Source organism: Neolamprologus multifasciatus, chromosome 8, assembly GCF_963576455.1.
Source record: "Neolamprologus multifasciatus chromosome 8, fNeoMul1.2, whole genome shotgun sequence".
NCBI classification, from domain to species: domain Eukaryota; kingdom Metazoa; phylum Chordata; class Actinopteri; order Cichliformes; family Cichlidae; genus Neolamprologus; species Neolamprologus multifasciatus.
Window position 1 is genome coordinate 27,609,477 of NC_140446.1, and position 20,276 is coordinate 27,629,752.

At 43.8% G+C, this 20,276-nt stretch overlaps 2 protein-coding genes across 6 annotated transcripts in view; both read right to left on the reverse strand.

Annotated features, from left to right (window-relative positions):
• ccdc57 (coiled-coil domain containing 57) overlaps positions 1-8,215 on the reverse strand; it is a 189,414-nt gene extending 181,199 nt beyond the window's left edge. Inside the window, exon 1 of the mRNA XM_085171366.1 lies at positions 3,167-8,215. The gene's annotated coding sequence lies outside the window, so the exon portion shown is untranslated. The remainder of the gene's footprint in view (positions 1-3,166) is intronic.
• The window catches only part of rbfox3a (RNA binding fox-1 homolog 3a), a 518,942-nt gene that overhangs the window by 107,910 nt on the left and 390,756 nt on the right, over positions 1-20,276 (reverse strand). The window lies entirely within an intron of this gene.

Genomic DNA, 20,276 nt, shown 5'->3' on the forward strand with positions numbered 1-20,276 from the left:
TGAAATTCAGTGAAATATTCACATGACAACTGAGTGGACACAGTGTTGGGAAGGTTACTGTTACAATGTATTCCACTACAGATTACATTACCCAAAATGTATTTTGTAACGTATTCCGTTACGTTACTCAATGAGAGTAATGTACTCTGAATACTTTGGATTACTTAATATATTATCGTGATTTTTACAACTACATGTCTTTATGCCCCTTTTTTCACTTCACACCACACGTGAGCTGTGTGCTTGCACTGAGCGGGGGGGGGGGGGGGGGGAGTAGTTACACTCACAGTAGCACAGGAACAGAGCGGGAGGGAGAGAGAGAGAGCCAGGGACAACAACGTCACATTAGAAAGGTATAGTAATCATCCACAACTATTTTCAGTTGCAGATGATAAAGGATTCAGAAAGTTTATTCATGCAGGTCCATATGACAGAGAATATGCATCTTCTTTTTGTTTTCATATTTTAATTTATATTTAATTGTGTTGTGGTTTGCAGTGTTTTGTGTTGTTTCACTTTAAATTTGTAAAAGGAAAAAACTGAAAATTTAAATAGTTAAAAGTTGAAATGTGAATAGTTGATTTTTGTATTATATGATTTATTTATTACATTTTATGTGGAGTGAATAAATAAAAGTATATTTACGGCGGCCCTTAGAGACAAAACACATTCTTTGTGTTTATTCTACATTTACTTCATTAAATTGCATAAATGTCAGTTACAAGCTTAACCTCCTCGCAGTTGATTACAGAAAATTGTGAGATTAATTTTTCAATTTATTGACAGCACTAATACATATATATTTTTCCCATGACTCTGGATTTAGTGGCCTGTCATTAAAGTTTCAACTGGTGTATACTTTGAAGTCCGAACACGTACGAACTCCAAAACACAACAGAAGTGCTCCAGGATGCTTTTGTTACCTGGTGGCTACACAAGCCAGGAAGTACCAACGACCGGATTTGGTGTGTGGTAGTAACAGGTAAATGAACATTTTTTTTTTATATTTGAATATATATGAGTGTTGCTGTGTAAATACACAAACAACACACACATGCTTTCAATTGTGTATTTTAAGTGATGTAGGAAGCTAGATCACTTAAAATCTAGCGACCTAGAAATTCAGAAATTCAGTTCATGTTAGAAATGTGTTTTGGAGTTTGTACGTGTTTTGTCTCTAGGGGCCACCACATATATTTATATATAAATATATACGGTGGTCCAAACATATATAAATAAAACCATGTTTTTTTTAACATTAGTAATTCCTTTTGTGCATAATTTTATATTGTTGTTGATAATAAATTAATTAAAGCAACAAAACAACCTGAAGAGCTCATTGGGAGCTGAAAGAGACGGAAATCCCATCACTAGAACTTATTGTTTCAGAGGAAAACACGAACACGGTGTACAGTCGAGTCTTAATAGCTTACTTACAACTGGGCTCGTCAGGCACTCTTCTTGGCTGCAGTGGTTATTATTATATTTACATGCTTCCAGCTCCCGTTTCTGCTCGATGACAGCTCGTACTTTTCCTTTTTCTCCCTCCCTCGCTCACAGACACATAACGGGTATGGCAGTCCATTCTCCCTGCAGCACGGACTACACTGCCCATGATGCTACATTCTTTAGAGCTATACCTGTAACACTCTGCCTGTTGCCTTCATATTAAATCATTGTTAAAAATATTTCTTCACGTCATTATGAGACACGAGATTGAGACACAGACTTTAGAGCCTCTTAATGTGTGTTTTGTTTGGGTTTCCACCAGCGTGGAATTCACAAAAATAGAGAGAGCATAGCCTAACATGTGAAACAGGAAAAGAGCGCCGTGTAATCCCTTTAATATAACAAAGTAACTGTATCCTAAATACCACCTTTTAAACTGTAACTGAATACAGTTACTCATATTTTGTATCTTAAATACGCAATGCTGTGTATTCTGTTAGTCCCCAACACCGAGTGTCCAAATGTCCAAATGTGGTATTATGTGATGATGAAGCTCCTCTCTGACTCAGCTGAGCTGTTTCACAGTCAGGATTATTATCGCTTAAGAAACACAGAAATAAGATTTGTAGATCTAATGGAAGCTGATTTCAAACTCTGTCACCTTCTTATGTAAATGTGATTCTGAATGATTATTATCCTGACTGAGTGGTTTTATTTTAACACGAACACTGTGTCACTAACAGCATCGTTCAGTTATCTCCTAAATATTGTTTGAAACTATTTCAGGAAATGCTCAAGTGTGGAACAGATTTCGGTATTTTAATGTATCCTCGGGTTTTTCTTTTAGCTGACGGTGCTTCCTGGTACGCACACACACATTTTCATCGTGTGTCACTGTCACTTGCTGACACACCACACGACGCACACAAAGACGCGTGCTCACGCATATGTGGTGGTGCAACAGCCTCTGACAGTTTCCAGAAAGGGTGGAAGGCCAGGCTTTAATTGAGTGAGCGTGTTGCAGTGTGTGCAGTGAGTGTGTGTGAGAGTGATGGGGGACGAGGAGGGGCAGCTGTCGATCACAGTGGGACTAATAGGACTCCGGGCTCAGGAATGCTGATGTGGGCTCGATGCAGAGGAGCGTGTTTCATTCTCATTCACACTCTGTGTATATGTGTGTGTGTCATGAGAAATTCGCCTCCCCACACACCCCCAGATAAACCTGATCAGCACAGCAGCTTTAGTCCAGCTGCAAAAAGCTTTAATTGAATTCAATTTTATTTATTTAGTGCCAAATCAAAGCAACTGTTGCCTCAAGTCGCTTCAAATTGTAAGATAAAGACCCAACCATAATAAAAAAAACAAATCCCTTTTGAGCAAAACCTTTGGAGACAGTGGGAAGGAAAACCCCCCTTTAAACAGGAAGAAACAGCAAAATGAAGCTCATCTACACGAGTGGTAGGGGTGAGGGGAGGAAGACAGGCCAAAGACACGCTGTGGAAGAGAGACAGAGATAATGACTAATGATTCAATGCAGAGTGGTGTATAATCACATATTTAGTGAAGAAGAAACACCCAGTGCATCATGGGAATCCCCCAGCAGCTGGTTCCACAGAAGAGGGGCCTGAAAACTGAAGGCTCTCCCTCCCATTCTACTTTAAATACTCTAGGAACAACAAGTAGGCCTGCAGAGCGAGAGCGAAGTGCTCTAATAGACATGTGCGCCACATTCACATGGATGTAAAAGTGTGAGATTCAGAATTCAGTAAATAAAATACATTTTCATTAAAGTTTGAATGTTCACAGACTCATTTTCAAACTTTACATAACAACAGAGGCACAGATGCTGCCAGCCAAACTTATATCTCTGCTAAATGTCTTATAATTCAAAACTAACAACCTAAACGCATGACCCTGCGATACCCACCATCCACCCACTCCCACTCCCACACACACAGACATGATTACTGAAGCTCCATAGGCCTCAGTTTAACCACACTGTGTTGGAAAAAATATCTACCTTAACAAAGCCTGAAATGAATCAGTTCAGTCCTCCATCTCTTCCTTCACCCTCTTTCTCCCCTACTTGAAGTCAAGTGGCATTTCCAATTTAAAATTGCTCCCCAGCTCTTTGTGAATGAAATTGAATCACACTGAAAGGCAGTGATTGATTCTTTCTGAACACAGTGGTTTCCATGGCGTGTACCTGCCGTCCTACATTGCCCAGTCAATCACGTCAGTGTGCTCATTCATGAGAAAGGAAAATGCAAATAAGTGCATGTGTGTAACATCCACCTCACACTGGAAACCTAATATAACACACTGTGTGTTTCAGAGCTCAAACGTGTGTAGATACAAACATCTCAGCCCACCAATGCTCTTCTTACACACCTGCAGCCTGTACAGCTGTTTGTTTAACTACACATATGAAGTCAGTCACTGACATCAAGAGTCCTACTTTCTACATGTTGTGCTTACTTCTTAGTCACTCGATTGATCCAATTATGAGAATGTTGATAAATCTGAGAATCTGTCTCATTAAATACCAGATAAAATGATCAGATTTAATTTTTATCTCTGTCTACCTGCAAAATCCATCTTAATTGTGTTTCTTGAGTGCATTTCTTTCTCTGCCCATGGTTCAGATAAAGGACCGGAGTTTCATTTGGGAAATGTGTCTCAGCCCTCTAAGCAGCATCTGGTGCATACCTACACAGTCAGGCGGACTCTGTCAGGCTTTGGAGTTTCAATGATGTTTTATTTCATTTTCAGAGACCTGCCTGAACTTCTTATCTCCATGTTCTGGAAGTTTTTTGGTGTTTTCTTCAGCTGCTCGCCTGGATCTCCCCAGTTCAGATACAGTTTATTTATTTTGACTTTAATATCTGTAGTTATTTATGTGCCTGTCACAGATGCTAATTAAATACTGACTGCTCTTAACGTCAGTGACTGTAAATGAATGTTTTGAACTCACTTTGTAGTCTGGGTCACGTGACCAACAGAGTTAGAAGCACTTCTAAATACTCTGTTCATCACAGTCTAGCATTGGACCCAGACTGGCCAATACTAGAATGGTGTCACGCACAGATTCTACTGGGCTACAGACCAGACACCAGTCTCTTTCACCACTCATCCCAGCTAACACCACAGTGACAGTGAAAGGCTCAGACCAGCCTTCAATCCACTGCTGCCTCCTTCCTCACTGAGCCCTGAACACTGTTTTAGAACATCTCAACTTTTCCATTTTTTTAATAAAAATTATGCAGTTTAATGTCTCATTGTGCTCTGAAATGAAAACACAGTACAAATAAGCAGTTGGAGTTAAAAAAGAACCAAAATGCATCCTAACCTTCTGACTCATCAGAGTCCCCCCTTTCTCAGATATAACAGCTGAACACAGTCGTGGCATTCTTTCTACAGTAGAAATCAAATATTCTCCCATATCTGTACCAGAAGGTCCCATAAATGGGGACCTTATTGGTTGCTTTGCTTTCACTCTTCTGTGCAGTTCATCCCAAACCAGCGGGATGGGGTTTAAGTCTGGAGACTGTGCTGAACACGCCATGTTTTTAAACTTACTATCTTGTTGTTTTTCCTGAGATAGTTCTAGCATAGCGTGGGACAACAGGGTTTATGTCAGGGGTTGCAGTGCAGATGAGGGAAGGAGGACCCAAATGCTGGACTCACAGGTGGGTGAAGGTTGGTGTTTATTGTAGACAGAGGGAACAGAACAGAAGTAGAAAATGGCTGACTGGCTGGACGACTGACCGAATGAAAGACTGACTGACAGAACTGGGACAACCCAACAGCGACAATGACACGACAGAGAACTGGTAAAACTGAGGAACTTAAATACACAGACTGGATGATGACGATAATTGGACACAGGCGAATACACAGCTGAACATAAGGAAACAGGAAATGGTACAAGTGGTAAAAACAGAACATGAACTGAAAACGCTGGCTCAATGTCCCAGGTATCCTGACAGTTTAAGTTCTTTACACCAGGGCTGCAGGCTGGAGTGTAGTCCAAAGATTCCAAGTAGAAGTCAGTTACAGCAGCATCAGATTATATGACAGTAGTAATGAGCTGTGCCCTCTTCTGTTTTAGGGTGTTTAACATGCACATCGCCATTTCTTACCCTTTATTGAACAGTTCTTTAAAAATAACAAAGTATATCTGCTGTACAAACCAGTACAGTTATATTTGCTCATCATCAGCAACAAAAATAGTCCCCACATCTTTTTAAAGAAAGCATATTTATCCTTAATCATAAGGTTTCTCCAAAGCTCGGGATTTGGAAAACCCAGACAGCCAGCTTTTCACATGTGGTCTAATTTTCCATAACTTGGTTATGCTGTATTTCACCTGTAACAAGCAGTAGATTGTGGTTTTTTGGAGAACTTTGCCAGGCTGGCTTTCAGTTAGTAAATCCCCAGGATACATAGTTTAGGACAGGGATTCAGCTTAACTCTTGTAACATGTACAATTACATCTGAAACTTCTTTCAAAAACCTTTTTCTGAACATTCCCACAGGCAGTGCATCTCTTCCATTGTTAATTGCCTTTTCTCACCATTTCTGTACCAACACACTACTTTCTGCAGTACGATACTGTTCAACTGAAGCTCACGAGGGTATGGTACCACAGTGTGTTTAACACTGCTTTCACTAGCAGAGACCACATCCTTGGTAACGATGGGCGATGAGGGATGAGGAGTGTGAATAGTGCTGCGGTTTGGGGAAGGCCTTGAAGGCTTGATGGCTCTCGGGCCGGGCAGAACCCCGAAGAAGGCATCCCCTACAGGAGCGAAGATTGGGCATTACGGAGGTCTTGGTGATTTTTGTGAATGTATAACAGGTAGGCTTGTGATGACCATCAACCCAGGAGCTCAAGTGGTCGGGGATTCCTTTGCGGAGGCAGAAGTCGCGGCGCTGATGCGGAAGGAATAGCCAGAGAAGAGATTTGGAGGAATCCCAGAGGACAAGAGCACTTGGCGAAAGTGTGAGAGGAACCATGTCCTGGTTGGGGCATGGCCAGATTCGGTGATGAACAGAGGATCTGAAGGTAAGGCGTGCTGAGATTTTCTGAATTCGAGGTAATGGGTTAGTGATTCGAAGGGACTTAGAGGTGAGTTTATTTTGAAGTAGTATATATGCGTGGGGCTGCCCGATTGATTGGTTTTGCTTCGTTTGAGAAAATTAGGCAGTCTTCGGAGACTGGGTGGATGTCACTCAAGCACGAGTGAAGAGTTGGATGGAACTTTGAAGATGAGGAGGTGAACTCGGAACAGCGTAGGAAGCCGAAAAAAGGCAAGCAGGAACATGGCTTCGAGTGTGTGTGCCAGGAAGTAGTCACTATACTTCAGCCGGAGGGTAGAGATGCAGCAATGTAGAAGATCTGAAGTTAGGGGTAAGTGGTGTAGGGTTGTGGCAGGTGATTGACGCTGGAAACCTTTGTTGAGTAGTGATATCTGGGATGACGTAATGGTTGAGCATGGTGAACCTGTGAGTTGTTTGGCAAAGAAATTGATGCTGCTGAAGTATTTCTTTATGGTGGGAATTTTGATGCTCAGGAACCAGAAGGCATGAGATATGAAGCTGGAAACTGTTGCGAGGTCGAATGACAGGAAGGGCAGGTTGAAGTTATGATGGAATGAACGGAATGTGTTCCAAGCAGCCCAATAGGAGGACAATGTGCTTGCTGCAAGGCTATTTATAATCGCTTCTTGGGAGACGCTGATGAGTTCTGCGATGCTGGGGTTTAGATCTCAAACGTCGTGGCTGAAAATGGAGGAACTGGGGTTGGAGCTGCCTCTGCGTGGGGCGCCAAGGCTCTGAATGTCTGGAGGGAGAGACGAGACAGGGAGTCAGCAGTGGAATTGAAGTGGCCTGGAATATGTTCTGCTCTGATTAGGAACTGATGGGTGACTGATAGCCACGTGAGCCGCCGCATGAAGGGCATGATGGAAGGAGAATTGCTTCGGTCTTTGTTGATAATGTTGACTATGGCGAAGTTGTCGGACCGAATGAGGATGGATTTTTTTGACCATTCGTGGCCCCACAGTAAGGCTGCGATGACTACCGGGTAGATTTTGTAAACGGCTGATGAAGGCAGGAACCGATCGTGGATATATTTACGGAACTTGGGAGGCCAAGCTTAAGAGAACCACCTTTGGCCGTAATAGCCCCCAAAGCCAGCAGAAGGGGTGGCATCTGTGAAGAGCTGAAGGTCATCGGGTGGGACAGCTGATCGTCGTAGAAGAAGGTGTTGCCATTCCAGTTAGCGAGCAGAAGTTGCCAGAGACGCAGTTCAGCCCTGGAAGAGCTATCCAGGGTGACTGAGTCAAGGAGTGTCCTAACAGGGACAGCAGCTGTTGTTTGGTGAATCGGCAAGACCTTAAAGGCACTTGTGATATCAACTTTAGAAAGCCTCTGCCGGCGAGTTTAATGAGAGAAATGGCACGGTTCACTGTTGAGTGTTTGAGAGAGTAGTCGTCGCTGGGAATGGGGCTATTTATGCTTGGAATCTGACTGCCGTGGGGAGCAGAAAGATCGATGATGATGCACTTTTTTCCTGAATATTTCCTGGTGGCGATGCCCAGAGGGTTGATGTGAAAGAGGGGGATGGGAGGTTTGGGGAAGAGTCCAATCATGAAAGTGCAAGAAACCGATGGCTGGGAGACGATCCCTGGGTGGAAGCCTTCTAAAAAACCTTTTACTAAGAAGTTGACAAAGTCTGGGTTAGGGTGATTTTTTAAGGCGTCTTTTAGTGCCGAAATGTGGATGGGTGTGGAGGCTGACAGAGCTAGTCATGGCTTGGTGGGGTTGTGGGGGCATGTGGGGCGGGAATGGCCGCAGTGAAGATAGTGGCATTGAGACAAGGAACAGCTGGAGTCGTTGAAGTTATTGCAAATGGTACGGCCTCCATGGTGCATGATGGGCCTGCCCTGCCTGTCTGAACCGTGAGGCAAAAGCATGCTGGTGGGTTTAGAAGGTTCTGGCATGGGAGCTGCGGTCAAGCTGGAGAGAACAGAAGGACGGTGCAAGAGCTGTGGATCGTTTTGGGTGGGATTACACAGGTGGAAGCGGGATGTGACGGGGCGCCGCATGACTTGCAGGAGCGAGAAGAACGGGCGGAGAAGACGCAGCAGTAGATTTCCTGATAGAGACTGCCCCAGAAGGTGTCTTAGTTAAACTGCTGATGGCGAGCAGCTGGCTGAGAAGCAAACTGGATGTGGTACTGATAGAATCCGGTGCCACCAAAACGTAACGCGAGGTCAAGAATAATGGTCAGATAGGAGTCAAACTCTTGTCTTCAGGAAGGAAAAGCGGTGTAGAGGACGTCTCTGTATAACTAGAATGCTAGAGCAAACTCGACCGGAGTGAGCTCTTTCGACCGAGAAGGGGCTGCACCACGTATAACAATGGAACTGTCGTGGCCATCAATCACCCTAGGAAGAGCAGAGGGGAGAGGAGGAAGAATCCTAGCTGCGAAGGGGGGGTTGGGATACGCAGAACTGGCAAACCTGGACGAGTGTCACGCTGAGTGGGAGGAGCAGCCGAGGAGGGAGCATGCGGAGTGGTGGCGAGCTGGGGCTGTAGCTGGCTGGGTGAGGCTGAAAGGAGCGAGGAAGCATTGTTAATGGAGGTGCTAGCTTCATTTGTGCCCGGGACAGGATTAACTCTGTTCGGCGAATGAGAGCGGGAGTGCTGAGATGTTAAGAAGAAACGGAATAATGTAGCCAAATGCGGATGCCTCTCTCTTTCAGAACACGTTGGAGATGGGCGACGGTCCAGTTGGAGCTCTTCGTGGGCAGAGAATCTTCGGTAGACCTCACTGGAGCGTGGGAACGGCGGTGCAACCTCGGAGTTGAAAGCCGAGGCCGACCGTGTTTACGGGAAGCTCCGCGAGGCCTCAGGGTGATCTGGAGTGGAGCTCTGCTGAGAACTTTTACTGGGACGGGATCGTCCTCTAGTAGTAGATCAGAGGTTATAGTTTTGCGGGGAAGGGGAGCGACCGGAGCCGCTGTATTGTTGAGTGGAGTGGAGAGAGGAGTTCCCGGGAATGCGAATGGCAGACCTGATGGCTGTGCAGCGAGGACTGATGCTGGAAGGCGCTCCGGATGGGCCAGCTGTAATGGGGCACTCCGCGTCAGCTCCACTCGGAAGATCAGTTTGCAGATCCCGAACTGCCTGGGGAAAATCAGGTGGAAAAAGAGTGAGGTCTTGGTCCGATGGACTGAGTGACGGGGAATCCATGGTAATGGGCTGAAGGGTGAGTAGGAATCAAGCTCTTAGAATTGCGAGGGGGGTGTTTGCATGAAAATGAGAACGGCAGGTATTGGAGAAGGGGGGTTTTTATAGCCTGAGGCCGGACGGGGCATGAAGGAGGAGTGGTCCCGCTCCTGAAATTCAGATGATATATCCACTTTATGCAGACAGAGGGGGTTGGAAGTAATCCAGAACAGCTGGAACACCTGTAGGAATTAGTAGCACAGGCCTTCAAGGCTTGATCAACTTTTTTTTACATATATTTCTAGTTAGAAAAATTTAAGAGGTTTATCCCTCAAAACTGTAAATAAATAGTTTCAAACCACGAGAAATTTATTTTGAGTGTCTTCATAGTTTTATTTTTGAGATACACTCATTTTTATATACTGCAGGAAAAATGAAAATAAATATTATAATGCATCAAAATAAACAATTTCCAACAGTGTAATTTGAGTTCTAAGCATCCCAGAAACGACACAGAAAAGCATAGTGTCAAACATGACTTTTAAAAACACCAACATAGGCTTTCGCGAAAATGACATCACTTCCGGTTTAGTTCATGCTGAGGTATATGCCAACGTAGGAAGTGTTATGAACATCAGCAAAGCGTGTTTCTGGAATATTATGTTTTTGTTGCTGCAAGTGCTTCTTATGCAATTTTTGCAAAAGCTACATGTGGAAGGAAACCGTGACCTAGGGCAAGCTAATGGCATTAGATGTAAGTACAACTCCTCTGGTTTCACATGCAAAATAAGTTATTGCGCTACCTTACGTGGTTGCAGTTCTACAGGGATTTAAAAATAGTTAGGTAAAACGGAGTGTGCCTGCTCTGCCCAGTTGTAAAGGGTTAATTATATATTTTATGTAATAATTTATAAAATTTGGGTTAGAAACAATAGAAACGATAGAAGACAAATGGCACGACAGACACTTTTCTATTGTCCACACGATATATATCGTCATATTGCCCAGCACTAGTAAAGACCCTACAATAAACCACTATTTACTGTCCCTACTCTGCATGTCTAAACTATCATAGCCTCAGATTTTTCTAATCCTGCTAACTCTCAATGAAAACATCTTTGTGAACCTCCGGCTACCCAGCCGTCTTTCTGTCAGTGTCACCGTCTCCAAACCATACATCACAGCAGCTCTCACAAGCCCTTTCACTCTCGCTGCTATCCTTCTGTCACAAATCACCCCGACACCTCTCCACCCACTCCACCCTTTCTGCACTCTCTCTTCTTCACCTCTCTTGTGCTGTACTGCTCATTACTCTGGATGGTTCACAGCAGGTATTTAAACTCACTGCTCTGAGTGTTCTGCTGCAAATCACATCGTTTTTGATAATTATGTTGACTGAACTGAGAAAACAGCCTTCCATATAAAACATTTTGTAATTTTGTCTGTGGTACATTTTGGATTAAACTTAGCAGAGCACCGACTGATCTCTGCCCAGGCGACTGTACATCGAAATTACATTAGTTCTGAATGAACTGCACTGCACAGTGTGCAGCTTTATTTGAGCTACTTTTATTCATGTATTTTGTTGATGCACTGGACCAGATTACACAACAATAATCATGCTGTGAGGAAGCAAATGCATTTACAATTAGCTTTATAACATCTGCTGTCATTCATTGTGACACATCTGACTCACCTGGAGTCGACATTATGTGCAGATCATGTTTGTGATCATTGTACCCAACAGTTGTTCACTAGGAATATTATTAACACTGAATCTGCAGCTGTTTATTAAGGGTTTCTCTCAATGAGACATATAAATGAATGATTCAGCTGCATATACTGATCATCAGCAAACATGGCAATCTGAGCATTTATTCAATATTGATAGAAGATCATTAATAGACTGACATAATAATAATAATCCCAGTCAGCTTCCTCAAGGTATACTGCTCATTTCTGACAACCTGGTGTTAAGATAAACAGTCTCCCACATAGCAAAATTGGTATGGCCCACACAATGTGCTTACACATGGCCCAAATACCACAAAGAATGACGGCCCTTTGGTGGCCAGATCAGGTTTGCCAGAGGTGGCCCACACATGGGCCAGCACAAGGCCAGTTGCAGACACACTGGTGGCCCTGTGCTGGCCCAGAACAGTTTCAGCTCTGGCCCCAGATGTCAGCCTAATGTGTACCTTAATCAAGCCATGTAATAACAACATGTGCCAGAGCAACATAATAGTGCAAAAGTAACATGACAAAGGTGTACACTCACAAACCGGTCAAACCTGCATTTGAAACGTTGGCTACCATAGCAGTATAGTATTGCAACATGGCATTTGGGTCTTCTAACTAAAATAGGAAAATAGGAACATGAATAGTGCATCATTGCCAGACCTGACCCACATCTGGTTGACATACACCCTGTCATGACACCAGTCAGTCAGAAGTATCAGCTTGATGCTGGACCCAGGGAAGACCTGTTTTCTATGAGCCTGCACATAAACCAAACCACAATCGAGCCAGATGTGGCATGCCATCACATAGACAGTGCCATCTATGCCAGGCCTGGCCCATATCTGGATGACATACGTGTTATCATGCCAGAAGTCAGCCAGCAGTGCTTGACACCAGGTCCGGGCCAGACCTGCTTGCTATGTGGGCTGTGTCTGATGGTTAGACTGACCACATTAACGAAGGACCAAAAAACATAGTTTATCGTCTTATTTAGTTTTAAGAAATGAGAGATAAAATCAAACATTATGACAGCCACAGATTACGTTGCCGCAGCGTACGCTGTGAGCCACGAACAAGATAGTGTACAGGAAAACCTGTGCCACATATGGACTAGAAGTCTGGGACTTCTGCCGAGTGGTTCAGAAAACTGAGTGTTTTGAACAAAAGGGATAAGTTTCTCTGAGACTTTGAGTTCCAGACACACCAGCAACTACTGGCCAACCAACCAGACACAGCAACAGGAGACTGCAGTTGTGATAGATGTGGGAATCCCAGTGGACAGCAATGAAGAGGAGCATGAGAAAAACAGAGAAGGACCACAGGCTCAACAAACAATTTGAGCAGATGTGGAAGGTAAAATCCAGTGTGGTCCCAGTGTGGTCCCAGTGTGGTTCCAGTGTGGTCCCAGTGTGGTCGCATTGTGGTTCCAGTGTGGTCCCAGTGTGGTCGCATTGTGGTTCCAGTGTGGTCCCAGTGTGGTCCCATTGTGGTTCCAGTGTGGTCCCAGTGTGGTCCCAGTGTGGTTCCAGTGTGGTCCCATTGTGGTCCCAGTGTGGTTCCAGTGTGGTCCCAGTGTGGTCCCATTGTGGTTCCAGTGTGGTCCCAGTGTGGTCCCAGTGTGGTTCCAGTGTGGTCCCAGTGTGGTCCCAGTGTGGTCGCATTGTGGTCCCAGTGTGGTCCCAGTGTGGTCCCATTGTGGTTCCAGTGTGGTCCCAGTGTGGTCGCATTGTGGTTCCAGTGTGGTCCCAGTGTGGTCGCATTGTGGTTCCAGTGTGGTCCCAGTGTGGTCCCATTGTGGTTCCAGTGTGGTCCCAGTGTGGTCCCAGTGTGGTTCCAGTGTGGTCCCATTGTGGTCCCAGTGTGGTTCCAGTGTGGTCCCATTGTGGTTCCAGTGTGGTCCCAGTGTGGTCCCAGTGTGGTTCCAGTGTGGTCCCAGTGTGGTCCCAGTGTGGTTCCAGTGTGGTCCCAGTGTGGTCCCAGTGTGGTTCTAGTGTGGTCCCATTGTGGTCCCAGTGTGGTTCCAGTGTGGTCCCAGTGTGGTTCCAGTGTGGTCCCATTGTGGTTCCAGTGTGGTCCCAGTGTGGTTCCAGTGTGGTCCCAGTGTGGTCAGATTGTGGTCCCAGTGTGGTTCCAGTGTGGTCCCAGTGTGGTCCCAGTGTGGTTCCAGTGTGGTCCCAGTGTGGTCCCAGTGTGGTTCCAGTGTGGTCCCAGTGTGGTTCCAGTGTGGTCCCAGTGTGGTTCCAGTGTGGTCCCATTGTGGTTCCAGTGTGGTCCCAGTGTGGTCCCAGTGTGGTCCCAGTGGTAACAGGAGCGTTCCAAGAGTGGCTCCAGCAGATTCCAGACACAACTTCAGAGGTCTCTGACCAGACGAGTGCAGTCTAAGACTAAGATACTGTGCAGACCATAAAACTCCCAGACCCAAGCTTGAGGAAGCTTGTAAGTGAATGAAACAGAACTCTATCTTTCTCTTTCTCTAAGAATAAAGTTCATTTCCCACACCAATGGGCCCAAAGTCTAATAAACATTAGTAACAGAGGAGAAAACCAACCATAGGGAGGTTTTAATCTGTGTGTGTGTCTTCACTCTCAGCAAATTAAAACAACAACAACACAATAACATGGTATTATATAAAAACCAAAATGAGGTCTACTCATCAATCAACACAGAGATTCACATGACAGATGCATCTGCAAGTAAACCAGATCAAATAGCCAGACAGAGTTTAGAGTTGAGGGCACTGCTGCTTTGTGTCAGATATAGAAATGGTAATCTGGCCTTTAAATCTGACGTCATTAGCCGTGTCTGGGCCCAAACTCCGCTTCAGGTCCCAGAGTCAAACGAACACTGCGGCATCACTGAGAGTTACAAACTGTCTAAATTCTTTCATTTTTAATAAAACAATCAGCGTTGCTGCTTTACCAGGTGTAAAAATTAAGTTTAACATCCAGGCATCCATGAAAACAGAATTTATTACATTCAACAGAGTTAGCGGGAAGTTAGCTCGCTAGCTTCCACCTAAACATGATATAGCATGTTCTGACCAGTGTTGGTCAAGTTACTTGAAAAAAGTAATCAGTAACTAATTACTGATTACTTCCCAAACTTTTTAAAACATGATTTATCCCCTAAATAGGTAATATGTGTTAAAGCGATAGATCTTTCAGCCCAATTTGATTTTTTCCTGCATAATCCATCATATAAAATGTAATCAAATGGAAAAGTCTCTTTTTAAAACTTGTTTTATTAGTTTTAATCTTTTAACTTTATGCATCAAGCAAAAATTTAATTATCTGCAACATTCTCTGACTGGAAGAAATTAGTTTAACATTTAAACCTATTTTCTGCACATTCCAGCAGATAAAATAAAATAATTTTTGTGTTTACACTCACTCTTTCAAATAGATGCAAGTAAAACACAGCAGAAAATAAATAAAGTCAAAGACTAGCGGTCCTGTTGCTCTATTTTCACCTGTAAAGCAGGAGTGGGGTAGGCGGAGGTTTACCCTGGTGCATGTAAGCCGCAGCGGTCAGTGGAAGGATACGGCAGCTTCTCTGTGAATTTCACATTCCAGTGGCAGCGTGTTTGGTGCTTGCTCAGACGTTTAGGGGTTTTTTTGCTTTAAAAAGTGAACAGTGGACACTAATGTTTTTGTCACTTTTTATGGAATCAAACTCAAAGTAAGGTCAGTACTTCCACGCTTTAAACGCTGCACGCTCATACTCTCTCTGCACTCGATATATGATCCATTGTTGATCTGCACACAGCTGTTGTCACGAACGTCGCACTCGCTTACGTCACTGTCATGAGACATTCTCGCAAAAAAATCACGGTTTTAGTAACGCAGTAACGCAGCGTTCCTACGGGAAAGTAACGGTAATCTAATTACCGTTTTTGCAATAGTAATCCCTTACTTTACTCGTTACTCGAAAAAAGTAATCAGATTACAGTAGCATGTTACTTGTACTGTAGCCATCTCTGGTTCTGAGAGATTTCTAAAACCTTCAAACGTACAGCTCTGCTATCACTTCCAACATGAATGAAGACAGAAAAATAAACAGCAGTGACGTTTGTAGGGTTACTGAAGTTGGGCTAGCTGGTATATAAGGATGTGCTAATGTGGTGGCTAGCAACACAGCTATGTTAGCATAAACAGTGAAGCTGGAGGATGAACGCCAACTTTTTTCCATTCGATAAAAGTTAACGTGAGGGTTCCTGATGGTTAGAGACAAATGCAATCAAACTTCAGTCAGGAGAACAACTGAGATAATCCATCCACAATACGAGGTTAGTCATTAATAAACTGCTGCATGGGCTGCAGTTACATCGTAAGGTTTTAAAAGCTGAGCTTCAAAATGAACAGTGGTAATAAAAACCTAGGAAAGCCGACAGTGATCACTGATTGTTTTTAGGGGGTTGTTTGAATTAAATCAAACAAGATACAAAACATTAAAACATGTTAAAAACTCAACAGCCTTAATAAACACAGAGTAGTTTGGACCTGGAAGCAGGATTCATTACGTCATCACTTAAAGACGGATAGACAACCAGTTCCCACTAGTTCAGCTACTTAGAATTGTCTGCTTGCCGATCAATTCAGTTTATCAGTTCCACTTGCACTTACCAACAGCTGATTTCAGCCCAAAAAGGAAAATAGTAGTACTTTCTTTTTTAAGTAACAACAATGAACAAAGGAGCAGAAACACCTCCAACATGCACGAACATCATATGATGCTTGGTGATGGTGGTGACTCTCAACGTGGATTAAGTGAGAATAACGTGGAGAACGTGATGGAAGTGAGGCAAGTGTGCCTTTAAAATCCTGTGGCTGAGGAAAACTATTGTCTCATTTATGGTCATAAAACCAGAGCCAAGCAGGATTCCCAGAGCGAGAGAGTGAGCACCACATAGGGACATAGTACCATAGTGCACACAGTCTATCTACCATGTCTCGGTACCAAGACTCAGCTGCATGGGATGTAATAGCAGAGGGCTGCTGTGTCATGTGACCGTATAATGACCACAAACAATCGTTGAATCAATATTGATCAAAGGTAACAGGAGTATATTCAAAAATGCTGTTTTTAAATTAGGACTTTATTTATTAGGAGGGAAAAAACTATCCAAACCTACCTGCTCAGGTGTGAAAATGAAACGCTCCTGCTTGTTAATTCATGAATTAACTGTGATTAGCCTCATTATTGGAAAGCTCCATTTCAACAGCCACACCAGCCCGATCACTGCAGCTTCTGAAGACATCACTGATATGTGACAACATCACGTTTCTCTAACTTCAGTCTCTGCCTGCTCCAAGCTCGTATCCATCATACAAACATCATTGATCAGAACACTGATGTTCACAAGCACCACAAAGCTGTTTTTCTCAGAGCGATGGAAAAACCTTCTTCCAATCACGGTTTTCATTTGTAGAAATTATTCATAAATAAACTTGGTAACGCACACAAATGCACACGATTTGTGCAGTGAAAGTATGACTGTGTTTGCTTGCAGATGGTTTGTTCTGAGTGTGATTAATAGATTTATAAAGATGATGGATGAGAAGAAAAGCTTCTTATTAAAGCGGTCGCTGGTTTTGGAAGATTGTCAAAGCAGCTGGCTCACATTAAACAGACCATCCATCCTGCTCGTCTGTTGTTAGGTGACTGACCTCTTCATCTTAGCTGCTCGTGTGGCTCTCAGCTCTTCTGCAGCTGCATTCATGTCAGAAGGTGATCTTTTCATACATTACTGAATAAATACCCTTTTCAGAAAAATAATGTATCTCATCCTGACATCATCTGTGTGGTTGATGGGAAGATCTAACCGCGACACATGGCTGCTGTCTGGTGCTCACATCGAAGCCACAATCATTTACCAACATATGTGCAGCCAAGTTTGTTCAGTAAGCCAGCCTCTCGCCCCTAAGCAACCCCTGTCTCCCTCACACACACATCCACACACACCAGTGGAAAGTAGTTCACTGTCCAGGATCCCAAGGTCAGCTGCTTGATTAGCACTAAGCGCCAGAGGCTAACACTGTCAGGCAGTTTCCCCTTAATGAAGCCATCACGGCATGGTGAGAGTGAGAGAAATACAGCCAGTCAGCCCAACTGGACCTGCCTGATTTACAGCTACAGCAGTCTACACATCAACCACACTGAGGGAATATGTGGAGACGTGGCTCTAGGTGTAGTTAAACTGTCAGTGAGCGATGATATAACGCCAGGTTCTAGTTCACTGGCATTTGGGAAGCGATGCATTTTTGACGCCTTCTCTTTATAAAATAACTGTGAGATTTTTACCCCGAGTGTTAATGTGCGAACGTTTAACTAACCAATCAAAGGACTGCATGTCTGTAAGGCTCAGAGAGTGACAGCACCACAAAGACAGCACAGATGAAAGAAAAAAGAAGCCAGTGAAAACGTGGGTATGAAATAAATAAAGACAAATGATAAGATGAATTTGGAGCCTGATAAAAGGTCTGATTCTTATACAGAGCTCAAAGCACTTTAAACAACAGTTACTTTCTTCTATGGTTTAAGTGCTCACTAACATTCACATCGATGCATCGGAGAGCAGCTTAGGATTAGGATGCTGCCCAAGGATATTTGGCATGCAGACTAGGCGGAGCCAGGGATTGAACCACCAACCCTCTGATCAGTAGATGACCTGCTCCACCCCCCAGCTGTGTAAGCTTCGTTGCCTTCTAAAGCAGCGGTCTCCAACCTTTTTTGTGCCACAGACCGGTTTATGTCCGACAATATTTTCATGGACCGGCCTTTAATGTGTCGCAGATAAATACAACAAAATAAAACCAGTACTGGTACCAGGAAAAAGATTTATTCATAACACACAGGAAAAGGCCCAGGGAAACCTAACGATAAAAACAATTAAAACAATAACGAGAGAAACCCTGAAAACCATAAATTTCACACCTGAGCCTCAACTCTCAGCCCGGTAGGGCTGTTTGATATAACGATATGTATCAGATGATGATATAAAAACGTCTATCGTTTCATTTTACGCTATCGTTTATTTCGTGGTGTCGCAAAATAAACTGTTTTCAGGAAACACTGTTAAATGTTCAGTTTCTATGCCATATGTTAAAACAAGATCTAGAGTGTGATTAAAGTGGTGGGTGGGTTCTTTTACATTTTGAGAGAAACCAATTGAGTCTAACAACAGATTAAATGCCATGTTGAGGCTGTCATTTTTAGCATCTACATGGATGTTAAAATCACCCACAATAATTATTTTATCTGAGCTCAGAACTAAATCAGATATAAAGTCTGAGAAATCAGACAGAAACTCTGTGTAAGGCCCAGGTGGACGATAGATGATAACAAGTAAGACTGGTTTCTGAGTTTCACAGCTGGGGTGGATAATGCTAAGCATCAGGCTTTCAAATGAATTAACAGTCTGTCTTGGTCTTTCATTAATTAGTAGACTGGTGTGAAAAATTGCTGCCACACCTCCCCCTCGACCTGTGCTTCGAGATTTCTGGTAGTTAGAATGACTCGGGGGTGTTGATTCATTTAAACTAACATAATCATCCTGCTGCAACCAGGTTTCTGTAAGGCAGAGTAAATCAATTTGTTGATCAATTATTAAGTCATGTACTAACAGAGACTTGGAGGAGAGAGACCTAATATTTAATAATCCACATTTCACTGTTTTACTCTTTGGTTCAGATGTGGATACTGTATTGTTCTTTCTTTGTAAATGTTTAAGTTGTTTGTTGCTGGTTTTTAGTTTGTTTTTTGTCTTTTTGGAAGCTGACACAGTCTCTATGGAGATGGGTTTTTGGGGGGGTAGCAGGAGGAGGGAAGCTGCAGAGAGGCGTGTAAGACTGCAACTCTGCTTCCTGGTCCCAACTCTGGATAGTCATATTTTGAGGGGTTTAATAAATTTGTCCATATTTCTAGAAATGAGAGCTGCTCCATCCAAAGTGGGATGGATGCCATCTCTCCTAACAAGACCAGGTTTCCTCCAGAAGGTTTGCCAATTATCTATGAAGCCCACATCGTTTCTGGGACACCACTCAGACAGCCAGCAATTTAAGGAGAACATGCGGCTAAACATGTCACTCCTGGTCTGATTGGGGAGGGGACCAGAGAAAACTACAGAGTCCGACATTGTTTTGGCAAAGTTACACACCGATTCAATATTGATTTTAGTGACCTCCGATTGGCGTAACCGGGTGTCATTACTGTCGACGTGAATTATGATTTTACTGAATTTACGTTTACCCTTCGCCAGCAGTTTTAAATTTCCTTCAATGTCGCCTGCTCTGGCCCCTGGAAGACAATTGACTATGGTTGCCGGTGTCTCTAGCTTCACATGTCTGAGAACAGAGTCACCAATTACCAGAGTTTGACCCCCGGCGGGTGTGTCACCGAGTGGGGAAAAACGGTTAGACAAATGAACGGGTTGGTGGTGTACCTGGGGCTTCTGTTTAGGACTACGCTTCCTCCTCACCGTTACCCAGCCGTCTTTCCCCAGCTGCTTGGGATCTGCCGGGGAACAGCTAGCGGGGCCTACGCTATCTTCGGCTGCACCAGCTACAGGGGCCTGGCTAGCTAAGGGTGAGAGCAGGGTGCAAAGCCGAGTCTCCAGTTCAGTAATCCTGGCCTCCAGAGCTGCAAATATGCTACATTTGTTACAGATATCATTACTGCTAAAGGAGGCCGAGGAGTAACTAAACATCTGACACAATGAGCAAGAAAGTGCAGGAGGGACAGGTGAAGTAGCCATGGTGCTAACGGGTCGGCTACGAGCTAAGCTAGCGAAACAGTACAGAGACAGTGAGTGAATACTATAAATTAGGTAGTGAGTACACAGAAAGTGTGCT